This window comes from Drosophila eugracilis, unplaced genomic scaffold, assembly GCF_018153835.1.
Source record: "Drosophila eugracilis isolate 14026-0451.02 unplaced genomic scaffold, ASM1815383v1 contig_1248, whole genome shotgun sequence".
Classification (NCBI taxonomy): domain Eukaryota; kingdom Metazoa; phylum Arthropoda; class Insecta; order Diptera; family Drosophilidae; genus Drosophila; species Drosophila eugracilis.
Window position 1 is genome coordinate 9,692 of NW_024572038.1, and position 5,802 is coordinate 15,493.

The 5,802-nt window shown below is 45.2% G+C and overlaps 1 pseudogene; it reads right to left on the bottom strand.

The window, feature by feature from the left end:
* Positions 1-775: 775 nt before the first annotated feature.
* On the bottom strand, positions 776-1,931 carry LOC121530282 (annotated as a pseudogene).
* Between the last annotated feature and the right edge of the window lie 3,871 nt (positions 1,932-5,802).

Here is a 5,802-nt window from a genome sequence, read left to right on the forward strand (position 1 = left end):
TGGATGCATAGAAAATGTAGAGGATGTAGGTGGTTGGGTGGTTGCATAGGGTGGTGCAAGTGCTCAGCCCATTTGTACGCTATATTGAGTTGCGTTTACAGCACAATTACAACTGTTAGGTTTTATGAGAGCCTAGTTCAACGCATGTCCGGGTTGCGAAATTTATTCTGCACTTTTATGAGCTCCCAGTGTCCATTCCCCCTTTTGTCTCCGTTGATATCCATCAGAGACGCCACCGACTCACGCGGGCAAACAATTTCGCAGGCGTGTATTTAAAAGCAACACAGCCATGCCCTGCCGAATAATTTATTTAGGTCGTCTACTTAGGCGCAACCCCGACGAAGCAATTGCCATGGCCTTTATTGCACTTCTTCGCACGCATTGAAAGCGTCTGCTGCCTTCGCCTTCCACAATCGCAGCTTGAATTTAAATGGGCCAAAAGCGAGTTGCGGGCCGAAATGGTAGGGGCGGAATTTATGAGAAGCCGCTGAATGACCATTAAAACCGACGGCTGGAGTCCATTCCGAATGAGGCATGAATTCGAAGAGTTTGGATGTGTTTAAACTGCCACGCAAACTTTTACGATTTATGAAAATTGATTCACCCCATAAAGACATAAAAAATATATTTCATTTCACTTTAATTTGTCTTTAAGTGCTGACCAAATTAATAGTTTCAATTATTTTTTTAAAAGCCACTGATAGTAAGTTGAGTCCCAAGTGGTAATCAAAATATTTATAAGAAAAACTGTAATAATTGACAAACTTGAATCAAATTACGGTCTGAAAGTGGCGGTGTTGCAACAGAAGGTAAATCCAGCCGTTGCAGTGTGTTAATAACAATGGCATTGGACAGTTCACAGGCTGGTAAAAGTTCGAGCTGCTGGACGTTGTCGGGCGAAGAGGTTGTTGGAGGGTGAGGAAGGCCACGATGCTGGTTATTGAGTTCCTTACTCATCTTGGCATCCACAGTGGCACTGGGTTCCTATTGCTGCTGAGAAGATATTCCTGGATCCAGCGCCTGCTTGCAGGGATAGCACATCTCTGGCTCCAGTGCGTACATTCACGAATTGGTTTCCCTACCGAGTTGCGAACCCATCGTTCGATGGTCTCCCCCAAGTTGCCATCGTTGATGGTCTTGAACTGCGGTACCCGCATTCACGTGCTTACTTGAAGGTGGAACACACTTGGTCACCAAAGAAGAAGTCAGCCGATGCAGCCAAGTGGCTACGATTGATGATCACATCCCGGTTGTTGGGTATGAAGTTCTGGTTGTTGCCAAACAGCCGCCTGAAAGTGGCATGAATGTTACGAACCTGTAACGGGTTCCTCATCGGCTCCGCTGATCACCCATCGGAACTAAACTGAACGCAGGGTCGAGTGATATCTTGAATGTAAGTTAATATCATTTTCTTAAAATATAAATCTTATAACTACAGAAAGGGTTGGCGTACACCTGATGCTCTACGAAGATCGCTCGCACCGCTCTGGTATCGGAAGCAGGCGCGATAGAGCTCCAGGAACTGGCTGTTGCCCACATTGTATCCCACGCGGTACAGTGGCCGGACACCTGCGATCCTGGACGGGTGTTGTTAGAGCTGCCGGAGGAGCCTCGACAGGTCATAGGTGATGGTGGGCCGAAAGCCTGGGGTCTGACCCCGCCCGGTGGTGGTAGTCTGAATGTCCCGCGCATTGCACCACATCTGGTTGGACTTCACCCACCGCCGAGCTGGCAGTGCGCTTGAGGAGAGAGCTGGCGGTTCTGCAAGCGCACCATGACGATGCGATTGGTTCCCTCCACTTGGGGTCTTGTGAACCGACACTGGGCCTGAGCTAAAAGGTAAATAAAATGTTTAACCTCTTTAAAAGCAAATAATAGTTGAGCTTACCCAAGGCACAAAGAGCCAGCAGTGGCAGGATAATTCTCCACATGTTCCTCAGATTCAATTCGACAGCGGATGGCTTGCAGGTTTATTTATATTATTTGGGAATCGCACTTTCTTATTGATATATTTTTGATTGTATGCACAACTGTTTCATAATAAATGCAATTCATTGCCGATTTTTATTATTATTCGCCTGCTCGAACGACCCAAAATGAAAAGTTTTATTATGGGAATGGGAGAATTGATAACACAAGGTTACGATTTAAGATCTGGCCTGGATTATCACCTGTTTGTTGGCTTAATTACTTCCAGATCGAGCCCCGGGTAATGTGCAATTCAGGTGCCCCATGTGGATAATGTCAACTTTTGTGTGCATATGCTACCATTCGATTGCAAATGTGCCTGGCAGAGTAAATGAAATTAGTTATTGGCCCGATGCCACAACCTGACCAGAGCCAACCGAATCACTTTCCATTTACCCAGCGCCCCATGATTTCATTATCGTTGTTTGTTCCACAAATAACATTAGTTCGGTTTTGTTTTAGCATTGATTTTGTCCATGTCCCGGTCCATGTCCATGTCCAGTGGCCAACAACAAGTCGTGCTGTGGCTGCAGATTGTAGCTTGTTGTTGCTGTTGCCAATACATACTATAACATGGCCAAAACGGTCTGACTTCTGGTTTGTTTGCGGAAAGGTGCAATACCATCGACAAGCACCCAAGCCCAATCCTCCGAACAGCGCAACAACCATACTGGCACATCCTTGCCGTTGTGCTCTTGTCGAATATTTCATAAATTTATATTTTGCTAAACTCTTTAACGACTGTAAGCTTTTCCGTTTGTACGGCATGCAGAAATGGCGGCCAAAACTCAATACATGCACATATAACAACGCCGACTTAGAGAGCTATGTTGCTCTGTGTGTGTGTGTGCCAAAACGTGCCAACTTTGCATGTATGTATTGAAATCTTCAAGTGGGTAGAGAGTGTGTGGCGCAAGTGCCAAAAGCCAAGGAAGCTTTTTGGGAAAGGCAGAGACATTTGACTTTTCTGCGCAATTGAGCCTGAGAAGCCTGAGAGCCCGGAGAATCCCTATACGGCCGGATAGTTTGGAGTAACTCTTAGCGCGAAGATCTAGACCTGCCATCGACGGCCCACTCAGGCCACGCCCCCTGTATCGCTTATAAATATTTATAACAGCCCACCTCGACACCCACTAAATTATTAAGTTAATGTGTCGCGCTATTCAAAAAAAGGTATGCGCCCTACGCCAGGGGGACCAATAAAATTCCGAAAACCCATACCCCGCGTTACTGTGGTTGTGCTTGGAATGTGTGTGTGTGTGTGTGTGGTTGGCCAACACTTTGACAATTTCACGCGTCCTTCATCCCAGGATCTTGAGTCTTGAGTCCGGGAATCGGTAGACGACGTGCTTGATGTCTCTGACTGTGTGTGTGGGCAACGATTAATAAGCTCGTTAATGTTGCGCGAAATTATCGGGGAAATGGGAAAAGTTTTGCAAGTCTAAGATTTATAAATGGTCCATGTTTAGAAGTGCAATTATAAGGCCGCAAAGACATATGAGCGATGGCAACTTAAGCAAGTTAGAGACCTAAATCAGAGATGGGTCTTAGAGGGGCGGACTTATGAAGTTTCCTGATATCAGGGATCAAGCTTGCTTGCTGTCCCAAATGTGTCACGGCTCGTATACGTTATATTGCAAATTTTTACCCCCGACTCGTGTGGACAATACGTATACGTACGGATATGTCGGTATGAGGATGGGTATGGGTATGGGCATGGTTATACAAGTATGCATTTCAGAGTCCCACCTTTTCACTAACATTCCCGAATGCGGTCAACGGCAGGTGCAATGTTTGGTCCGTCGCTCCGTTGCCTCTCAGCTTGACGTTTATTAAATTTTTCGACCAAACAGGAAGCGGAAACCAAGGATGCTGGAAGGCTGAATGCTGGCTATGGAGGGGGTATGCACTTTATGCTCGACGTGCGGCAGCTTAAAACTCTTTATGGCGGGCGAGTCTTTAAGCTCCTCCATTGACTGCGGTCGCTTGAGTAAACACTTGCCGTATTTCACTTCATTTTACTGTTGCCCGCCCGGCCACAGCAGCTTTATTTGATTCAGTTCTTTTTGGAAATATCATCATTAGGGCTACACATGCGACGACGTTCAAAGCGAAACGGCTCCATTACATTACAGTTTGCATGGCCCCAATTTCTGGGGCAATTATTTGCTTTGTAGCCTGCCAAAAAGGCTGCCAGCAGCAGACAGACAAGCCGAACATACTTACATACCCACCTTCTTTTCCCGCTTTTACACAATTTCCTTCCGCTTTGCTTTTTTGTCGGGAAAGTATTACGATGATTTGCATAATTTTAGCGCACCTACAGCAGCCGCAGAAAAAAAAAATAAGAAAACGGGGGAAATTGGGAAAGAGAAAGAGGCCTAAACCACGAATCCTCCAGCGCATCCTTGTGTGCTTGATACTCCGGCCCTTTATTCTCGTTCGTTTTTTCGGCTCGTCTTTATCTGCTTTGCTTTCACGGGTCCTTTGTTGAGGTGTGGGCCTGGTTTTTCCGGGTGTTTGAGGGTGTCTTAGGGGGTTTTTACGGGGCCGGGTGGTCTTGAGGGGTAGCCTACATTTTTGTAACTGATGTGCGGTGTTGGCTCTCTCTCTCTCTCTCTCTGCTCGAATCCGCTCCTTATCTTTTGTGCCTGATCGAAATTGCTTTTTGTGTGGTTGCCGTTCGTCCTCCCTTTCCTGTCCCTGCCCCATACACCCTTCCCCTCTAAAGTATCCTCATCCACTCGTCTGTTGCTGTTGCTATTTTAATTTCAGTCATGTGTGCAGCTGCCTGCGACCCTCCTTCTGTGTGTTTTTTTCGGTTCTGTGGATTCTTTTTAGGCACTTTTGCAATTTTCTGCCTGTTTTGGGCTAGATATTCATATCAGCTCTATACATATTATAGCTATTTTCCGCTATAACTGTTACTGATTGCCGCTTTGTGGCAGCATTTTTTCTCCTTCTGCCCCATCTCCATGCCCATTCCCATCAGATCCTTTGCTCCTCCTAGTCCGTCGCTCCTCGATTTTTGAGCACCAATTGAGATGCAAATTGCTTTTGCCTAGAATGATTTGAAAATAATTCAGTTGGTTAGCATTTTTGCCTTTACATATTTTGCTCCTTTTTATCTGGAATTTCTGCACTCGAATTAATTTGATTCACTGGCGATAATCTTTGGCTTTAAAGTTGGCCATTAAATTTTCAATCATGATTTGGGCTCATCATAAGTCTTTGATAAATGCGGGGAATCCCTGGGGGAATGCTTCTTTTTGTCAGAAGGTGATGAAGACTAAAGTAGAAGACTTCTCAAGGTTGCCTTTATAATCAATACACTTTAATCATTCTAGGAACTCTCAATGGAAAACTATATTCAGCTTGACACATAAAACTATAGTCAAAGGGCTGCATTTCGGAGAAAACATTGCGACTTTTTGCCAAAAAAAAGAAAATAAAAACGACAATTCCGACCCATTGTGCAGCTGTAAAACAATGCACGAATTTTCCTAGGAATTTTCTATGAGGTATTTGGGGATCAGGGTTGCTGCAAATTCTTGTGTGGCCAAAGAGCCGCATTTATTATCGTTTCGGACACATATATAAAACGTTTTAGCGCTTGTCGCTGCCACATGGCGCTTCCATTTCCTTGTTCATTTTCATTTGCAAATATTTATTTGTACATTTCCTTCTAGCACTATTTACCCACTTCCGTTGCACACACTGGCAAGCACACAGATACACAGACACACGGACACTGAGAGGCTTTCATTTTTCACTTGCCAGAAACTTGGCAAATTGCTGACCCAGAGACTGAATACAGCTCTGCAGATGGAGTGC